Genomic DNA, 21558 nt, shown 5'->3' on the forward strand with positions numbered 1-21558 from the left:
GGATGCTGCCAAGAGTCCTGGGGTGCCTGTCCAATCCTGAACTGTTCTCTTGTTCTTCAGCAAGAGAAAATCAAGGTGCAAGCTGGTGTGTGCTGAACCAAGGTGTGAAATGAAAGACATTACTTAATCAAGCAAGTCAGCACAGCACCTGGAGATGTCAAACGTAATCAGAGAAAAAGACAGCTCAAAAGTGACAAAGTCCCTTTCTACATGTGACTGACATGTAAGGTGAAAACCTGAAAACCTGGGACCACACTTGTCATCCACAATCCAGATTCGGCATCGCTCTATATCACAACGGGAATGACTCACTCCCCGGGGGACCTCTGGCAATGTCTGAAGACATTTTTAGTTGTCTTTAGGGAATACTATTAGCATTTAGTAGGTGGAGGCCAGGAATGCTACTAAACATCCTACAATGCACAGGACAGCTCCCACAACAAAGAATTATTCAGCCCTAAATAGCACAAGTGCCACGGTTGAAAAATCCTGCTCTACGCTGAGGTCAGTGAGCTGAGTGTCGTGAGCAGTGTCCACCCTTCTGTGTGTGTCTACTTTGTAGACAATAAATTGGAGACTTATGTTCAGCAACTTGCCTGAGATGGCACAACCAGAAAAAGGTACTAATTATCAGTTCTGAACCCTGTCTCAGGCCCAAATCTCATGCTCTTTCCGCTACGTCACAGACTACCGGGATGGGAATCAGAACAGGAGAGAGCACAGATAAAGGAATATTTTAAAAGAAGACTTGACAGGACTTGACCACCAAATGTGATCTAGAAAATATGGGAAAAGGGAGAGTGTGGCACTTAGAAAAGCAGAGACAGAGGCAGGAAGAGGAGCAGGTCGACCACAGGTCGGTCAGGTCTGAGATACCTCTAGCAAGGGGCTAGGAATACAAGACGGTATGTAGAGAAAACCAGGGGCTACAGATGTAGAGCTGGGGGTCATTCTCAGAGCTGTGGAGGGTGGGGACAAGACAGACAGATGACCTCTGGGTTTGGTAATTTCGTCAACAGTGACAGTGTTGGGGGCAACTTCGGCAGCAGGTGGGGGTGAGGGCAGGCTGCCAGTCTGGAAGCAAAGGAAGCATGGATGCTGGAGCTTGTGGACAGAGGCTGGGCTCAGCTGTCCATGTCTTGGCCACCCCACCCCCAGCCCCTGGTCCCTAGGTTTCTGCTCTCTCTGGGGCTCTGCTGTTTCCTGGGTGGACTGATTTCTGGCAGCCCTAGTAACAGCCTGCCCTTCATACCGTATCTACTTTATCTCAGGAGCATGAAAGGGCTGCAAGCCTTCTTATTCTCTGAACAATCCAGCCCACCCGTGGCTGGGAAAAGGAGGCAGACGAGGGAGCCTTCGTGCAGGCAAGGGCCTGCAAACAAGACCTGCTTTCAGGGCTGCCTTCTGGGATTTATATTCCCGTGGGTTCTCCAGTGGAAAGAGCAAGGCGCTCACAGAAATGAGGAAGGTCATTATCTTCTTAGGGGCCCCCAGGGCTAGGCTGGGGTACAGGGCCCTGTGGTTGTTAGATGGCAGCTCCTGGATTTTGATTCTAAATTTTCGCAGGAAATCATGAAAATGAGGTGGGGTACAGGGGCTTGGCTCAGATCACACGTTTCAAACATGCAAATCCTCCATCCTCTCTTCCCTGCAGGCCCACAGGCCCTCCTGAAGAATAAGCAGCAAGTCCTGGAAGTTTAAAGAACTATAAAGAGGATCTCTCTCTAACCTTAAATATTTGGGGGGAGGGGGGTGGAACCAAAATTGGCCACTTTGTTATGAAAATTGGTCAAGTAATTTATCTTAATTACCATGTAATTGCTTTTAGAGTTTTGAAAGGATGCGATAGTTAAATGGCCCAGAAAGAATATTTAAGGCTTTAAAATGTGATTGCTTCCTGCACACCCATGGTGCTGCAAGGAGACTGGAATGGCCCTTACGAGAAGTTAAGGACCATCATCTGCCGGAGAGTCTCCTAGGATCTCCGTGGTTGGATGCTGGGCTTTGGGGAAGGTCTTCCAGATATTCTCGTACCCATTCCTGTGTCACACACCCCCTGCTCATTCCTTCAGCAAATAGTTACAGTATCTTCTAAGTGCTGGGACCTAGGTGAAGGTACCATGCAGACCACAGGGATGAGTAAGACTTGATTCACTGGTCACGTGGTGGAGAAAGAGAGTTTAGAAGTTAGACTTGTGTGTAAATCCCAGCCCTGCCACTGACTAGCTGAGACATGGGGCAAAGTTACTTTAATTCTATGAACCTCAGTTTCTTTGGTGTGAAACAGGATACTAGTAGTCAACTTTTAGGGTTTGCTGTGGGCTAAAATGTATTCCCCCCAATTCAGTCGTAACCCCCAGCACCTCAGTAGGGCCTCTGAAGAGATATTTAAGTTAAAATGCGGCCCTGAGACGGTGTGACTGGTGTCTCTATAAGAGGTTAGGACACACCGACACCAGGCAGGTGAACACACAGAAAATGCTATGGGAGGGCAACCATCTGCAAGCCAAGGAAACAGGCCTCAGAAGAAACCAAACCTGCCAACGCCTTGATCTTGGACTTCTAGCTTCCAAATCTGTGAGAAACACATTTCTGTTGCGTGAGTTGCCCAGCCTGTGGTATTTTGTCATGGAGGCCTGAGCAAACCAAGACAGGGTTCTTGTGCATACTAAATAAAGTAACATCTGTAAAACAGCAAATACGGGGGGAGATCATAGAGGCTGTTGTTACCATAGATTCCTGCTCTGAAGGTCCTTAAAACCTGGTAGAAAAGACCAGAGTAAACAACAAATGACAAATTGTGCTCGTCTCCTGTGCTGAAGTGCACTGGGAGGTTTGGAGAGGACAATCCTGGCTCATGGGCAGAGAGGGACATGGGGAGGGGGCTTCTGCTTGGGCGGAGACGGAGGCAGTGGATCTGGCATCAGTGATCACACGGTTTGCTCACGTTTCTCTGCACTGGGTCATGTGCCAGTTAACACCAGCATAAGGGGATTTTTCCCACCTGGCTTCCATTCCCGCCACTCTAAGCAGACACAAAGTCCAGTTCTGCACACGTGGATCATCACTATGGCAGGTCTCTTCCTTGGCTGCCCGAACTGGGCTGCAAGCCACAGAGACAACCTCAGAAGTGATCAGGGCTGTGTGTGTACCCCAAATCAAATGCATTTTGGTTTATCTGTGGCCAGTCCTAGGCTGTTGCTGACCACCAAGCTCATCTGGAAATGTCCACGCCATTGTGAATACAGAGGCAGGAACCACTGCCTTACAGAGAAAAACACATGTTTGCTTTGTTCCTGGCCACTCCCGGGAATTCCATGAATGTATATAAGTATAAATACATAACAACTTGAGCAATTCCAAAAATAGAGAAAGATTTTAAAAATCATTTACTGAGGTCCTATTTACAAACCAAATTTAGAAGACCAACATTTACTTGGGCTCTTAATTTGAAATGTCGATTATCACACAAAAAAATAACATTTGTATCTCTTAATCTACAGGGAGTGTGTGCAAAATATTTGTGAATTTTATTGCATTTCAGAGGCCAATAAAGGCTTTAATGAAGAATTTTACACTTAGAGCAAAGTCTGATTACAAACATTCTTTAAGTGGATGCAAATGAATAGATGTGCCAACTGACATTCTCAGCAATGGGCATTAGCTTATATTTAAACTTACGCATCTCTAAGTCTCAACCTGAGGCAACTGAGCCTATGACCTCCACCATCCTGACTCTGAGTCCCCATTTAAATGAGTAAAATTCCCAGCCTCCTCACGGAAGACCCCAGGTGCCTCTGCATAGCCCTGCCCAGAGAGACCCACGAGCTCCTGACATATCCAGCCCAGCACCACAAGGGGCTCACGTGGCCGCTAAGATGCCGGCAAGTCTCCCACGGGACACCGCCCAAGGCTCTGCTCTCTCACACACCCACTCCTCCACCAGACCTTCGGATTACTACTCACAGCACACAAAGGTCCCTCTGGGTGAGGTCCCACAGCTGTTTGCCCAGCCTGGGAGCCAGGAAGCCAGCCTTTGAGATTTTGTTCCAGTTCTGCTTCTCTCTGGCTCTGTAAGTTAAAACAAGTCACTGCTGGTAAGTGGTTTCCAAGGTCCCTTCAAACTAACAATCTATGAAGACGAATTCTCCTTGCAAAGAGTCATGTGCCTCCCTGAAGACCTTTTCCTACCTAAACTTGTGAGGATGCCTGCGACGATGCTTCAGGTGAGGCGGCTTTAAAAGATGGCTGCACGATAACCCTCATCTCAAGCTCTTCTGAAATGTCACCTTGTGCTCCCCATCCCTCACTGAAGGGGGGCTTGATTTCCCCTCACCTTGAATCTGGGAGGGCCTGCTCTGATCAATATGTAGTGGCAGAAGTAACACTGTGACAGTTTTAGGTATAGGCCTGAACTGACCTAGAAGTTGTCATTTCCTGCTTGTCAGAACTCTGAGCCACAACATAAAAAACCAGGCTATAGCTTCTCTGTCCAACTTCTCTTCTGGACAGAGAAGCCACGTGGAGGAGCCACACTTAGGCACCACCTCAGACGTGGGCCACTTGAGCTTTCAGTGATTCCAGCTCCAGTCACCATGTGATTAAAATTAGATGAGAGACCCTAATCAAGAACCATCCAGCTGACCAGTCAACCCACAAAATCAATAAAGATAATATTAAGTTGTGGTTTTAAGCCTCCGCATTTTTTGTGCGGTAAAATATAAAGATAAAATTTACCCTTTTAACCATTTTTAAGTGTACGGTTTTGCAGCATTAAGTACATTCACATTGCTGTGCAACCCTCCCCACCATCCATCTCCAGAATTCTTTCATCTTCCCACACTGCAACTCGGTATCCATTAAACCCTAACTCCCCTAACGCCTCCTTCCCTCAGCCCCCCGAAATCACCACTCTACTCTGTTTCTATGAATCTGACTACTCTAAGTACTTCATATAAGTGGAATCATTCAATATTTGTCCTTTATATGATTGGCTTACTTCCCTTAGCATAATGTCACCAAGGATCACCCATGTTGAAGCCTGTGCCAGAATATCCTTCCGTTTTAAGACTGAAAAATATTCCACTGCGCGTATACATCACATTCTGTTTACCTGTTTGCCCATCAGTGAAAACCTCTATGTTTGGAGTGGTTGTTCCATAGTAATAGATAATTGGGGCAGTGGCAATGCAGAGCAAGGCTCCCAGAGCAGACACCGGGACCCGGTGAGTGGCAGAAATGCAGAGCACCAGGGCATGAACTCCCACAGTAGGTGACTGGCCAGGAATCTAGGTTGGAGTTCCAACAGCACTGTCACAGCATGATAGGTGTCTCCTGGGGCCTCCATTCTAGGCAGGGAGCAGCCCCACAGCAGGGACTGGCAGGATCTTGTTCATGCCTGGGTGCCCTGCCCTGGCACAAGCCAACAGGCCCAAAAAATGTTTGATGAATAGGTGAAAAATATACCTGATGCTGAAGCCAGGTTCTGACTCATCCCAGAGCTTCTTATAGGCACCCTGTAGGGCAAGAACTGTGCCAAGAAAAGCATAAGGGAGCAGCTGCTTCTGCCTAGAAAGGAGGAGGCGGCAGCAGCAGGGCATTCTGGCAGGGAAAAATCACAGCCGAGCCCAGGATCTCCATCAAGCACCTACCCTGACCTAGGCAGCCCAGCAGGGGCTTCATCTGGAAATGAGGAGGCCTGATTAAGGATATGCCGAGCATCAGGCTGAGCCAACAGGATGAGGCCTCTCCAGGATCAGCCTTGCTCAGCTTGTTGGGCCCAACGTTCAGGGCTCAGGGTGGCAGAGCCTCAGGTGCCCATTACAGGGACAGGGGCAGGACTTACAGGGGCTCAGCCATTGGCCATAATTAATATAGGCCATGGGGCATAATAAAGGGGACTTGAGCTGTGAGCTGAGTCACATATTTGAACCCTGGGAGCTTTGGGACAGCAACCTTCCTTCATTGCCGGAGGCCCCAAGTTGGCTGCATTATGACCCCAGCTCTCTCATCCATAACCCCTTTACCAAGGAAACCCAGCCCATCACATAACTAGGGTGCCCGGCACAGGTCAGGATGCACAAGAGCACAGACATTAATTCCAAATCTAAGAAGAGGGCTTGCTCCTGGCTGACTTAAAGAGTGACTGCCAACCATACAAATGCCCACTTGGGCGCTTAGCAAAAAGGGCTCAAGTTGTGTTTCAACTCTGTATTTAGGTTTTCCTGTCTCTAAAGATAAAGTGAAACCTTGAGTAACAACTCGAAAGGTGTTTTCCTCTATTTCTCTTCAAAGCAGGAACTGCTTGTCATGTGGAAAGCAGTTAGAAGCACCAGTAAAAAGAACTCAGAAAACATGGATTTTGTACTTGGCTCAGCTTCGAAGTAACTATGGCACTTTGAGCAAACCCATTACCCTCTTTAGGCCTCAGTTTCTTAATCGATAAATGGAGGAAAATACCCTGTATTTCCACTGGTTATGTACATTAATAAGAATAAATATATGTGAGATGATATAGAGATATATACACACACATATGAGGTCTTCATAACAAAAACTATAAATAAGTTAGAGATTTATTTATGGTCAGTAGGCGTTTGTTGATATTTGCTGAATAAATGGCCGAATAACCCAAGATTATAATAAGACTCACATTTGGGGATAGCAGGTCCCCCTCCACATTTCTGAATCCCTAGCTTGTGTACCTACCAGATCTTAGAAGGCCACTTCTCTCTCTAGGAGGCCAAGCCCAGCATGCCCATGTCTTAACAACCAACTCACCAAGCCTGTACACTTCTCTCCCATCTGGCCTTATACTCTCCCAACCTCGGGAGCCGGCCCCCACTGTCCCTGCCCCAGCCCCTGGCCCAGCTCCCACCTTCAAACATGGCAAGAGACTATTTCTTGAGCAAACTGCTAAATCTAGAATCCTGGGTCTTGCCTTTGACATCAGATGGAAATAACTCATTCCTTTTTCCTGGTTTTCCTGAAGCATGACCCACAAGGAAGATTATAGACCAAGAGCTAGCTTTTTTGCATAGGGCCTCCTCCCCACCAACTCAGATCTGGACCCCACCTATGACCTTCACCTGCAAAATTAGGCTCACATGGGCTGTTCCACCTCAAAGGGCTCTGGGGAGCATCGTATAAAGAGACAGATTCAAAAGTTTCTTCGAAAAATAGGAAGCACTTTATAAATTCTTTTGCTCTCGCCACTCTTGTTAGTTTACTTCAGTGTGGGCTGAGACTATGAATCTCTAGAGGCCTGGGATTGGCCCTTGGTGAATTATTTTGGTACAATGGCCACACATACAGAGAAAAGCTTACTGTTCTTTGTGACTCCAGCGCTACAAGTAAACGTGGTGTGATCTCCAGGACAAGGGACAGGGGGTGGTGGGGAGAGTCAGAAAACTGGGTTCCGGAGTCCTTTGCTCTGCCAGTATATTAAGTGCATCACTTAACCTTTCTGGCCATTTTTCTTCATATGCACAATGAGCTGACAAGCCGCCCACATTCCTATTCACCCGGATACCAGGAAGGCAAAGAATTTGAAGAGAAAAACACTGAAGAGAAAAAACAAGTAGAAGTGTTGTATTATTCAGTGGGCATGGAGAGTTGAGAAGAGATGAACAAGAAAAATAAAAGCGGGAAAAAAAAGAGCGAGAAAGCATTTGGGGTGAAACGTGAGGCTCTTGAGAAGACAAGGACGGAATGCCATGAAACTGTCCCCCAAGTACAGAAAGTGTTCCCCAAGCCTCAGAATCACTGTCTAGATTAGATTTACCACAAAGAGATCTGAAATTCAACTCTAGCCAAGAAAATGAAGTCTATCTATCACCTGAGGCGGCATGAGCACATACCAGAGGAAGCCGAGACACACTGTTCTTTGCTTTTATAGCGCAACTCATACTGAGATGATAAATGAGTAATTAATAGATCCACTACCTATAAAAAGTGTTTAACATCCCTAGAGAGGCCCTGGTCACACCACATCCTGGCCCATGAGGTCCAATCCAGGGTTCTTCGCTTTAAGGGGGGCATTTAAAGACTAAAAAGTTCCAAAAGGCTGATCCCCAGGACAGTAGGGTGTGCTGAGATCACATCACAAAAGGAAGGGCTATGAAATCTGAAAGCATTAACCTAAATAGGATTTGGGGAGGACATGAGAAGCAAAGGGTCTCCTAGAAGCAGAAAAAAACTTTAAACATTTAGTGCAACCTGCACAAGTGAGCCCTGATCAATCTCTGGTGAGGAATTATCAGCTGTGCATAAACACTTCCAGGAGTGGAGACCTCAGTACTTTATAAGCAACTTCATCTCATTATCATTTGGACAGAATTAAACTCTTCTCCCTCCTATTAACCACAAATTAACTTCCTCCTGGCTTCCATCTGTATTACAGGGGGCTGCAGACTAAGTTTAAACACCTCTTCACCTACTCATCCTTCAGACAACGGAAGCTGGTCTTGATGACGTGCACTGGGTCTTCCCAAAGACTCTCCTGAGAGGTCACTTCTCAGCATACCCCTGAAAGCACACTGTCCAGCTCCCTTCCAGCTTTGACCTCAGACTGCCATGGGACACTGACTACCTGGCTCACAGCATGGGCTCACCTTGCCCATGCCACCCAGCCTGCTTTTGCTTTCCAACTAGGTTTTGGCCTTCTGCCGCAGTTTGAGCAAACTCTGGTCCATCTCTTGGTCTCAGCTTTGCTGTTCTGCCCAGTGCTGGAGGGCTTGTCATGAATATGCTCCATGATGAAGGCAAAAAATGAATCTCAAATTCATGCCACTAACGACAGCTGGAAATCAGCCGGTCGTTTGACTTCGGGCCTTCTACTAAAGACTGAATCTAAAATGTTCGATAGACATTAAATATATTTCTAACATCTCATTTGACAGATGAGGAAACCGAGGTCCAAAGAAATAAAATGATTCACTCAGGAAACATAGCCGAGAAAATGAACATGAACGCTATCTTTGATTTTTCCAGCCCACATTCTACTGTAGTTAAGAGGAAGCGAGGCCACATTATAGCTCTCTTCTTAGGACATTTTGGAGTAAATTTTTTAGAGTTTGTATGTATGTGCATTTTATTCTTTCTTTGACTCAATAGACATTCACTAAGCACCTACTATGTGCTTTGTAAATACTCTAAGATTTAAAGTAAGCTTCCTATAAGGATCTACGTCTTGGTGTGTGTGTGTGAACACACAACCCGTGAATCAATTCTTTCAGCATGCACACAGTCACTCAACAATGGTAACTTAGTACCTTTAACACTATGCTGCACGCTGGTGCAAGTGGAAAACAGGCAGAGTTCATCACCCCAGGGCATTTTCTGTCCAGCACGAACAGTTCTCAAATGTTATGTTAATGTGATAAAGCCAAATGCAGGATTTTATGGTACTTAATTAAGCCAGATAATTAAGACAGGTGACAGTGGCAGTGGCGGTGTCCACTACTGCGGTAGGAGAAATAAAGCTGCTGGTTCTGGTAGTCTGAAAAGACTTCAGGAAGCATAGGCTTCTGAGCTGAATTGAATCTTGAAGGCTGATAGGAATCGATCAGGCAGAACAGAATAGAGAGAGGTGTGTGTGCAAAGACAGGGAGACAGGAGAGAGCCTGATTCTGCAGGAAGATGGGCGTGGCAAGAGCCAGGAGTTAACATGGGCGACACAGCAAAAGAGGCAGACAGGTGAGTACAGTAAGTACAGAAGCCCTTCTGTATCATGCTAAGAATTTGATTTTATTGTAAAGGCAATAGGATTCTGTAAAAGAATTTAGAGAGAGAATAAACAGGATCAGATAAGAACTTTAGAAAGAAAGCTCTGACAGTGGAGGGTGAACTGGAAGGTGGTGAGGCCACAGGCAGGGAAACCAGAAGGAAGCTATGCCAGGAACACAGGAAAGAAACCAAGGCTGAACCTGATGGTTCCTGCCCCACACACTTTGTTTTAAAGTCTGAAATATAAAAAGAGAAGAGATTGTTTTTCATGTGCATCTCTCCTAACATGGGGCAATTTCCCCAAAGCTTTGCAGAACTATTCATCATTCTCCACAGTGACTTGATGGCACTAGAAAAGTGGTATCAGCCAGAGCATCATAACCAATGGTGATGTGTAGGAGCCTCAAACACAGCAGACACTCAGTAAGTGGTGGCTATGTGCATGAGCCACATATATCGAAAGGGGATGGGGATAGACAAGCCCGAAACAAAGTAAGAATAGGGTCCCAGAAGCACGAATAAGCCCAAGCAAGGCAACAAGTCAGAAACAAGACAAACAAAAGTTCCAGGAGGGGACAAGTTAAAGGAACCAGTACCCCACAAGAGGGTGAGCACAGACAGACTAGGAAAACAATAAAAGAGCCAACACCTTTCTCAGGTGGTGAGATCCTGTGCATCTCCATCGCCATCACGCCGCCATCTCCACCTCCGGAGACAGAGTGCAGCTGGGATAGCTCAAGCAGTGCCCTCGTGAGAATCCGGCAAAGGCCAAAGGCAGTGGTGTTTGCAGCAGGGTTCCCACCCACGACTGGCCAAAGCCTGTGTGTGCGTGTAGAAGGGCATGTGTGAGCAGTTAAGTCGGAACATCTGGTGGGAGAAGGGAATGTGTGGGTGGGGATGAGGCAGATCCTGACAAGCAGGGGCCGTTTAAAGATGGGTAAACCCCATCACGTGTGCTACAGAGCCATTCTCACTGGGAGTTTATAGTCAGTCGAAAGAAGAATGATAGAGCATAAGGTCAGAAACCTACAATCACAATTTCCTTCCTTAAGGAGGAAAAATGTTCATGTAGGCAAGTTTGAGCCTTCTTAGAACTGAAGGATTCTGACACTATCACCCAGTTCCCAGGAAAGCCTGATTTTTTTACCAAGATAACTTTTCTGAAAACCAGGAGCACCCAACTGCAATGTGCTACTTAGAATGACCCCAACTAGCACCTTCCACTGAATCCACAGCTAGCACCTTCCACTGAATCCACAGCTAGCAAAAGAACCAGCAATTTTCACGAAATGCATGAGGTTCTGCTTCAAGCCACAAACGAGCAACAGGCCTGGAGCTGCATTAGGGGAGGTTTTTGGTTGTAAAGACATAAGATTAAAACATTTCTCTATGTTTGTATTAATGCTAAACTGAGGCCAACAAGAGCAATGTTTGTTGCATCAATTACCATCTTCTAGGCCTTCCAAATTGGCCTTGAATATGAGTTACCGTGAGCTAGGGAAAAAAATGTTCAAAGGAATGAACAGAGGCCAATGTGTCAGCCCTGTCTCTGAATTTTTGGGCTGTGGCTGTTTTAAATTAGATTCTCAGTGCTGCTTCCACAAAACTCTTGGCTTAGCTCTGCAATGGAAAAGTTATTTTTGTTCTCCAAGCCAGAGATATTTATATGGAGGCACATCCATAATTCCAATTATGATTTATTTTCATGATGCTCTTTTCTTCTACTTAAGAACAGTCATAGCAGATAAGTCACTTGCAAAAAGCTCTGGGCCAAGTACAGAATCCACAGAGCCCAGATAAATGATTGTTGTAAAATAGGCAGATTTTAGGTCTTGGGAAATCCTTAAGAAATACCTTCAGTTCTTCGGCCCACTGTGGCTGCCTCTTTGTCAGTTCCCTACCCCCACCCACCCCCCAATCACACAGGGCCTTCGTGATCCCTTCTGGTGTAACCTAGTCCCCAGAAATAGTTCTATCTGTTGTTTACTCCTTATATTTGCTCTCTGGAGTCTTTGCATTTAAAATATTAGTTTCAATAGTGAAATAAAGGGTTTTCATCTTCTTAAAGTAATGAGTACCAACAAATAAAGCAAAAAGATGTTTCTGGTTATGAGGAGAATGGTTCTTAAATAACTACAGAGTAATGCCATAGAATGGTTTATCAGTAGGCTGGAAGGGCTACTGAGAAGTGCTATAGGTATAAAGCACATAAAAGCTTTAAAGGAATCCATCCAAGAGAAATTTAAATCAACTACCAAGAAAACATAAGATGTTAGGAGGTGTACCCATGGCCTCTTCCTAGAGGTCTCTGATTAGACCTTCTGAAGTACAATCTTAGTTTGAAAGAAACACGGCAGGGGATGACAGGTGACTAACATTTGTGAGCATTACATATGCCAAGCACTTGGCCTATATCATTTCCTGTTATCTCATTTAATCTTCAGAACAATTTTTAAGGGTAGGTTTTATTATTACCATTATAGGAAAGGAAACAGCCTCAGAGATGTGAAGTAACTTGCCCGAGGCCACTGCTATGGTCTGAATGTCTGAGTCCCCAAAAATTCATGTTGAAATCCTAACCCCCAAGGTGATTAGGTCATGAGGGTGGAGCTTTCATGAATGGGATTAGTGCCCTTATAAGAAAAGGCCACAGAGAGCTACCTCGCCACCCGCTCCCCCACCCCCGACCACCACCATATAAGCACACACAGAGAAGACGGTCATTGCAATCCATAAGAGGGTCCTCACCAGAACCATGCCAGCACCCTCATCTTAGACTTCCAGTCTTTGGAACTGTGAGAAATCTACCCAGTCTGTGGTACTTTGTTATAGCAACCACAGTACTAGTTAGTGGTAAAGCCTGGATTCAAATCCAGATCTGCCTGACTCCAAAGTCCACTGTTTTTCCATTACCACAAAGGGCTGATATGAGGGCCAGTGGAGAAGGCCAAGGATGATTGCAGGCTTGGTTTCCTTAAAAGAATAAGGTTTGTGGAAGGATATGGGAAAGATCTATGTGTAGATTTCTTTATAAATTGTGAACAGGCTTTGCTGATATCAATCAACATTCCCAGAGATGCTGTCGGTCACAAGGGAAGAATCAATTGTTCAATGTAAACCCTTCTGCACTGTTAGAGACTCAAGTAAACACACATGCCAGGGAAGAGAGAACATCATCTCCCTGAACAAAGGGAACAGGAACCTGTCTACAGAGGCTTTTCTTTTCCACATGGGTGTAAGTTAGGATACTGTTTTGTCACTGAGAATCTAAAGGACAGCATTTGGGGACTGGAGCAGTGTTTGGGAAATTCAGATCTCTTCTGAACTGAGAACATGTGGCCCCATAGTGAACAAGACACCACTCCATGAGTGCAGAGTCCTCTGTGACAGTGGTGTTAGCACACAGAACTTTCAGGGCCTCTTCTCTGCTGCATTTACTCAGCAGCAGTGCATTTCACAGCCAGGGGCTAATGCATATGCATTTGCTCACTTGTATTCTATTTTACATATAATGAAATAAAATAAACTTTAAAATTAATAGTTAAAAACTTCAGTCAATATGGTGGATTGAGTTGCCACAAGAAATAACTCCCCCTTCTAATCCAAACACTTGAAAACACTGAAAATATAACAATAAAAATATTATATAAAGCATAGATAACATAGAAATGTCCAGATACCAGAAGTAAAGAGGGAAATCAAAGTTAGATTGATGAGTAGGAACTGAAGCCAAAGGGCTCTTGGAACAATCCAGACCAGGTAGAAGCCTGAAGGGCTGGGGGCTGAGATTTTAATGACATGCATGCAATGAGGGGAGTCCAGGTAATGGCCACCTTATGCCAGAAGCTGTTAGTGAAGCACTTACATAAAAGTGGAGGTCATAAAGGGCCGCTTCATTCCTGAAACAGGTCGAGAGAAACATCACTGGCCAATCTGAGGAAACCACAAGAAAGCTTATCATCTGCTCGAGCAAAGAACAGAAAACGACCTTAAACAACGCAAGAACAAGGTTTAAATATATACTTTCAGATCATACAGAAACTGTATGCCAAGAAATTAACTATTTAAAAAATACAACAGAATTTATGTCTTTCAAAACAGTTGGCAGAAAAACAGAAATATATAAAACTTGATCAATCTAAAACTATGAAAAAAGGAATAAAAGAAGCAACAAAACTATGAAAAAAGGAATAAAAGAAGCAACAAAAATGGTAAATAGGAAATATAAGAACTTAAGATGGCAGAAAGAGGCCAAATATACATAATTGCAAAGAACATAAAAGTTTAAACTTGATTATTTAAAGGGACAGATTTTCATGTTATAATAATAAAGAAAATGAAGCTATGCACTGTTTCTAAGATTCACATTTAAAGTAAAATTATACAGAGAAGAAAGAAGGATATACAAAGACATCCAAGGAAAATAGTAACCAAGATGAAGCATGTATAGCAATATTAATATCACACAAAATAGAATTTAGGCCAAAAGCTTTAATAGACATAAAAGAGGATAGTACATGCATATGTAATAAATCCACCCAAAAGAAATAAGAATCATAAACTTGCACTAACACTGATGGATTACAAGGAGAAACTGACACATCTACAATCGCAGTGGGAGATTTTAATATTCCTTTCTGAGAAACTGAAGGGAACTCAGAACGCAGGCCAAAAAATCAGGAATAAGATGAGAAATTTTAAAAAGTTAATTAGTTTGACCCATTAGATTGATATAGAATTCTATAGCCATTAAAGGTACAGAATGGGGAATATAGTCAATAATATTGTAATAACAATGTATAGTGCCAAGTGGGTACTCAACTAATTGGGGATTGCTTCATAAATTATATAATTGTCTAACTGCTATGCCGTATACCTGAAAATAATAAAATAATATTGACTGTCAACTCTAATTGAAAAATAAAATTAAAAAAAAGAATTCTGCATCCATCAGGCAGTAAATATATTTTTCTTTTAAAGCAATATTTGGAAAATTATTTATGTAATAGGACACAAAGGCAGTCCTAACAAAGAATTGTTATACAGACCATGCATGCCCTTTTCAAAATACAACTAAATTAGAAATCAAGAATAATTTAAACAAAATAAAAAAAATGTTTTTTAAAAAGTTGAAGATGTAAATTAAATAAATCCATGGGTTGAAAAGGAAATAACAGAAGCACAAAATGTTTAGAGCTAAGTGGTAATGAAAGAACACATCATGATGTAGCTAAAGCAGTTACTTAGAGGTAACTTTATAGCCTTAAAGTGCATTTATTGAAAAGCAAAAAAATAAATAAGCTAGGAGTCAATTCAAGTAGCTAGAAATGAAAAGAATAAAGTAAATAAGAGAAAAAAGATAAAAGCCAAAAAGTATACATAAGAAAGAAGTCGTTTATACTAAAAAACTAAGTAGACCTCTATATTAAGAAAATGAGAGATGGCACAAATAAATAATATTAAGAATAAAAAGGAAACATATACAGACAATATTATTAAAAACCACAAAAGAAAATTATGAATAACTTTATGCTAAAAAATCTGAGAACACATGAAATGGAGCAGCTAAACAATCATCAAAACGGAATCAAAAAGGAACAGAAACCCAAATTCATCCATAAACATTAATGAAATTGAATTGTCAAAAACCTGACACACGTACCCTTTATAAACGGTTCAGATGATTTTACAATAAATTGTACCAAACTTTTAAGGAACAGATACTGTTTAAGAAAAATATACATGAAAGAGGAAAAGCTACTCAACTTCTTTTATGGGGCTAATATAAACTTGACATCAAACAATATAAGAATAATATTTTTTAAAGAGAAAATTATAGACCAGTTGTTTCACTTATGAGCATTTGCAAAAATCCTAAATAAAGTACTAGCAAATTATATCCCATAGAATAAAAGAACATATCTGTGTGTGTGTCTATCTGTATATATGTACACAAGTATGTCTCAACAAAATTAAATATACTCATATTATTTATCACATTATATTAAGCAAGAAAAACGTATGCTCATCTCATATAATTCACATAAAAACAGTAAGGCATTACATAAAATCAACACTCAGTCACGATAAAATTTTTAATTTGTTAAAAAATCTTAATACAGAGAAAGTCCTTAATTTAATAAAGAATATACACCAAAACCTTAAGCAAACTTCATGCTTAATGGAGAAACTTTCAGAGTACTCATTAAAAACAGTAAGAAGACAAGGATGCCTGTTATCACTGTTACTATTAAACACTATACTGGACAATTTACCCTATGCAATGATACAAGAAAAAGATATGAGCTAGAAGGAATAGAAAAGACAAATTATTGTTTTATAATTGTCTATCTAGAAAATTCAAGAATATCTATATACAGATTCTTAGCTCTAATAAGAGAATTCAACTGGGATGCTAGATACAAGAACAAAATTCAAAATCAGGAATATCTCTATGGGTCAGCAAATAATCAATATGAAAATGTAATAAGAAAAAATAATTAAAATATCAACCAAACCTACAGGAAAAAAAAATACAGCAAATCATTCACTTGAATAAAAGAAGACCCAATATTGTAAAGGTGTCAGTTCTCCTGGAATATAAATTGAACACAATTTTAATAAAAACCCCAACAGGATTGTGTGTGTGTGTGTGCAACCAGACTAACATTTAGATGACTAATAAAATCCAAGAAAGCCAAAAAATTCTGAAAAAATATGATAGTTAACAATTATTGTGTTTCCTTAAATGGCAGGCACTATTCTAACATTTGCATACATTATCTCCTCACAAATAGCCTTGAAGTGGATACTACTATCTCTTGTAGAGATGAGGAGACTGAGAGACATTAGATAATTTGCCCAAAGTTACCTGGCACTCTTAGGTAGCAACAGATGCAGGAATGTAATGGTATAGCATCTTCCAAGTACTGAAGGGAAATAACCATGACTCCAGAATTCTACAATCGGCCAAACTCTCACTTGTAACAGTAAATTAAAGGCATTTTCAGGAATACGAATACTTTAAAGTTTACCAAAGACCTTTTTGTTGACATGAAGAAAAATGAACTCAGAAGGAAGGAGTGGGGTGTCAGAAATAGTAGCCTCCAAAATGCACTGAATGAATAAAACAAAACAACGTAAAGTAGGTGAGAAAATTGAGACTCAAGCAAAAGTGTAGGTAGGAAATATAAGGTGTATAATAATATTAGTAATTGAAAAACAGAGGCCACAAACTCCAATACTTATGCTAGAAGTGGGCCACTTAGTTGGCTCTGTGCTTCCTTTTGGCCAAATAAGAAATGGGAAACATCAACCAAAGGATTCACAGCATCCACAAGACCAAATAAACAAGTTGCTCACCAGAACTTTTCTTGGCACTGAAACCAGAAAGATAATTCTCACATGGGTAAGTGGCTACAGAATCTGGACATTGGTCCAAATATGATAATTCGAGAAAGAAGTCCTTCACTCTTAAATTTTTTTTCAACAAGGTGATTTAGAAGCATCAGCCTTTTAGCAGTTTCTTCCTTGAAGAATAGGTGAGCTAAAGTCTCCTTCTTAAAGCACGTTACCTGAATAACTGGATGTTTTAGAAAAGCCCATCCTTCTGAGATCTTTACACACATTTCCAGGAGACAATGGATAAGGTGACCTCTGGAGGCCTGGTTGCCTGCGTGAGTACATGGTGGTACAAGATGTGCACATTTTTTCCCCAGAGCCCCCCTAGAATCACGTTGAATATTTCTGCTTCCACTAAAGCAGTTCATCTTACCATTGCCAATGCATGGGATCACCCACACAGTCAGGCTTCTAAAAAAGTTTATTATTGTGTTTTCACAGTAATAAGCATTGAGAAGCAATAAGCTTTCCTCTTTCTCCTTCCTGTTCCATGGTAAATCCTTGACCTTTCTACTCTGACATTCCATGTAACACATAAGTAAATGGGAGCCTGGGAGCTTTCCCTGGCTCCTTCCACCCATCGCATTCCCCTGACAATGCCAAGAACAAGGTAAGCCCATGTTGGCAGAACAAGAAGATAAAATTTGCCTAATCTACTTTAAAATCTTGCCTTCTTCCAGGACTGCTCCAGAATCCCGTGGGTTCCTGGAATTCCAACCTGGCTGGGAAGCCTCAGAAGAATTGTGGGTACAGCTGGCTCCCAAGGGAAGGTGAGATGCCTCTGGCTAAGTCTGGAGAAATTCCAAGGACTTCCAAAGAGAAATGACAGAGGGAGACAGGAGAGATGGGAGACAGAGACATTTTACAATTAATCAAAATATCGATTCTTACTAAAGCACAACATACTTTCCCTTCCTTTTCTATTTTTCTTATAATTAAAATAATAACAATGCATGTGCAGGGAGATGGTAGACAGTGGAATTGAGATGCATAGACTGTGGCCTCTGACCCAAACTCAAGATTTGATTTTAGCACATAGTGGCTATGCAACCTTGGCAAGTTATCCCTCTGATTCCTCTATTATGAGAATAATAGTATCTACTCGACTTTTAAAATGAAATACCATATGTATACGCTTTATACTCAATAAATCTTAGCTATTACTATTGTAAAAAAGTTGAGAAATACAGGCAAGCACAAATAAAATCAAAAGCACCTATAATGCCACCATCCATTTGGATGCATATAATTCCAATATTTTTGGATGTACTTTCAAAGAGTGAGATTGCAGTGTTTTCTATTTCATAACTTGCTTTATTAACATTTAACATCATACCCTAAGCATGTTCTTTGTAATTCAGTATTCTTGTATAACATGATTTTAAAAGGCCACATCCTTTTCCTTTGGGTTTACTTCTTAATGACCCCTGCCCTCCTTCCTCTCTGCAGGCCCCACACTTCATGTATTTACAACTCATCTTGACACATCCAGAAAATTGGCTGCTTTTCATTGGCTCACTGGGGATGCAACCTTTAGTCTCACCATCCAGAACACCTGTTCCTTAGGTAAGAGAAACACTGCTAGCCCTTATTATATCCCCAACATACACAGCTGCCTATCTGGGGCTGCAGAGCAAACCCTTGTGATTGATGGCAAACCCCCCAGTTTAACAAGATTCTATAAGGTGGTGCACAAGCTAAACAAGGCAGAAGGTGATTTCTCTCCAAAAAGCGTAAGGCTGACTTCTGGGGAATTAAATACACTATTAAAAATTCTCAGGAAGAGGAAGAAACTGAAGATTTTTATGAGTGTATTGTTTTCTAAGCAACAGGGCCAAACAAGTTCAAAATTTAAGTGATTTCTTTTTGAATGGAAGTCCCAGCACTTCCTTATCAGTGACATTTTGAGACCACAGTAAAACTTTACTAATTTATACACATGGGGAACTGTCAAACTGAATCAGCAGAGAAAAATGAATTATATTCTTTTAAAATAACTTTATTTTCAATGAAATTCATTTTTTAAAAAAATCTTTATTTCCAAATAGTTCAATAAGTTGACCTGTTTTGATGGTTGTTCAGAACCTGATCTAATACATGTTACAACCACTTTTTTTTTTTTTTTTTGGTACAGAAATCGGAATAGCTGAAGTTCTTGAGAAGTGTGTTCTCCCTAAAAACAATAAAATTTCAACAGCCCCCTATGATCCTGCTCACTCCTTAGAAAAGCTTTTTCTTCCTAGGTCATGCAGAAGCAAACCCCAGCTCAGGCTACTGCCTATAGCTCCATTTCTGTGTGGGTGGGCAGAGGCTTGCAATACCAACACAGATAAATCCATAATAATAATAATAATAATAATAATAATAATAATAATAACAACAACAACAACATTATTATTATTATTATTATTATTATAAACCCTGCAGATTCCTTTATTATGATTATAAACTCTGCAGATTCCAGACTTGATCTGTCCAGACCCATCTGAGATTCAACAAGCTCTAAGCACCCAGAGAACTAGGCCAGTCATGGAAACATTGATTCCACCATAATGAGAACAGACATAAAACCACACAAATGAACTAAACATTCTTCCACCCAATCAGAGTCAAGTTGAAGCGACAGCCTCAGGAATAAAGTTAAGTGAGGCAGTCTTTTCTTTTTGATCCTGCTCCCTTATAAAGCCTTTTCCATTGCCTTGTTTTCACCAACTCCTGTTTATGAGGAAGTGGGAGTGGGGGAGTTGGGAGAGAGATGGAGAGCTAGCAGGAGGGGAGAAAAATGCAGAGGGAGTATGCCAGGCTGAGGAATGCCAACAAACACTGCGGTTTCTGTTAGGAAAATTAAAACTTCTAGCCTGGGGGAGGCCATAATGGTCTGTGTTGGGGTAGTCTGAGAACAAGCTTTCCCCAGCTCGCAGCTCCCACAAAAATGGTTATGTGTGGAATGAAGTCTTTACTTTCCAAAGATCAGGTTCTGCACAGTATTTTTAGCAAGCATTCTTTTTATCTTCTTTTTCTTTATTATTTTTTCTTGGGTTCTTTTTTCCCTCCCAGAATTGAAAAGGCTAATTACACGAAGTATCATTATTATTGGAAGAAAGCAGAGGTTGGAGAGGTTTCAAAAAAGATCCCCAACCAACGGAAATAGTAAAATCCTAAGAAGGAATACACAGTATTTAATTTCCTCTTGGACCCACGAGGTACAGTTTGTGGGTCCAGGAACCCAACACCAAATCCCAGGGACCGTCATTCCTGCAGGAAATGTTTGGGCAAGTGTGGAGGTCGCTGTGGCCGAGGCCCCTTGCACTGGGTCATCGCCTTCTGGGGCTACAGCGGACACCCGTTGACACCAGCTGTAGCCGGAGCCTGGGGGACACGAGACTTCCACAGAAAGGGGGGTGGGGAGGCAGCAGCATGAAAAACAGGAGCCACGAAGAAAGAAGGTGGGAGTTGGGGAAGTGGAAAGGTCCAGAGCCCCTGAGAAAGGCTGAAGGAAGGTGGGAGGCTTGTAACCCAGGTTGGGGAGGCCGGACCGCGTTTGGGTTTGTACGTGCCCCCACCCTCCGCCCCGGAACTGAGTCTAGATTCTTTTCCTTGCTCTTTGAGTTTTCCTACTCTTTAGGACAAGACCCAGGACCCAGGTCGCAGAAGCCCCAGAGCTGAGGTGTGGAGGGGAACCCCGTCGGGGACACCCCGCGGGCCCAGAGCAGCTTTGGGGCAGCGAGGGCGGTGTGGGGCAGACGGGGCACAACGCGCCCGACGCGGGTCAGCCAGGGAGATGCCAGCGTCGTCCCGGGCCACCCACGCGCCTGCAAACTTCCCCCCGCCTGCCCTGAAGAGCAGGCTCCTTATGTCTCCCAGTCTGTTCCCTGGGGCCGGTCACTTACGAGTAGCGCCTCTGACTCCGACTCTGGCCGCCGCCATCCACACCGGGAGGAGGGGTGGGAGGAAAAGGGAGAGAGGCGGGGGAGAGGGGGGCGGAGGCAGAGACGGGGCTGAGGGGGAGGGCCCAGAGCCCACTGGCGTGGAGGGGAGGGGATTCTCCTGTCCCTACCCCACCCTCTGCTCCATCCCCTGCCAGATCCCCCGCTTCTCTCCTCACTCCCTTCCAGGCCTTGATCCCTCAAAGTTTTTCGATTCTCCATTCTCTTCCTTCCCTGGAGTCTCCAGCCACCAAAGGAGGGGGTGGATGATACCTCCAGCAAGAGCGTGTGTGTTGCGGGGGGGTGGGGGATGTTTATGACTTGCATTTAGATGCCCCCTTGAAGCAGATGGCTGCGAGCCTTGGCAGGTCTGAAGCAGACCTGAACGCCCTAGGACCTTGTCTTCATCTCTGAGTGCTAAGATGATGGGCTGGGGGAGTGGAGGGTGGTACTTTGTGGTCCTGTGTTGCTTCATTGAGTTTTTTGTTGTCAGTGGTGCTGGTGG

General features: G+C 42.9%; 1 protein-coding gene across 5 annotated transcripts in view; it reads right to left on the reverse strand.

Annotated features, from left to right (window-relative positions):
• STON1 (stonin 1) overlaps positions 1-21118 on the reverse strand; it is a 44909-nt gene extending 23791 nt beyond the window's left edge. The window contains exons 1-2 of one of the 5 annotated variants that reach the window (XM_039887200.1): positions 21018-21118; positions 3967-4071 (exon numbers count right to left, since the gene is read on the reverse strand). The gene's annotated coding sequence lies outside the window, so the exon portion shown is untranslated. Of the gene's footprint in view, positions 1-3966; positions 4072-10375; positions 10877-13591; positions 13628-17797; positions 17937-21017 lie in introns of those variants that run through there. The other 4 variants (XM_039887205.1, XM_039887202.1, XM_039887201.1 and 1 more) reach the window with 4 other exon arrangements.
• Between the last annotated feature and the right edge of the window lie 440 nt (positions 21119-21558).

Source organism: Pteropus medius, unplaced genomic scaffold (genome assembly GCF_902729225.1).
Source record: "Pteropus medius unplaced genomic scaffold, Ma_sr-lr_union100, whole genome shotgun sequence".
NCBI classification, from domain to species: domain Eukaryota; kingdom Metazoa; phylum Chordata; class Mammalia; order Chiroptera; family Pteropodidae; genus Pteropus; species Pteropus medius.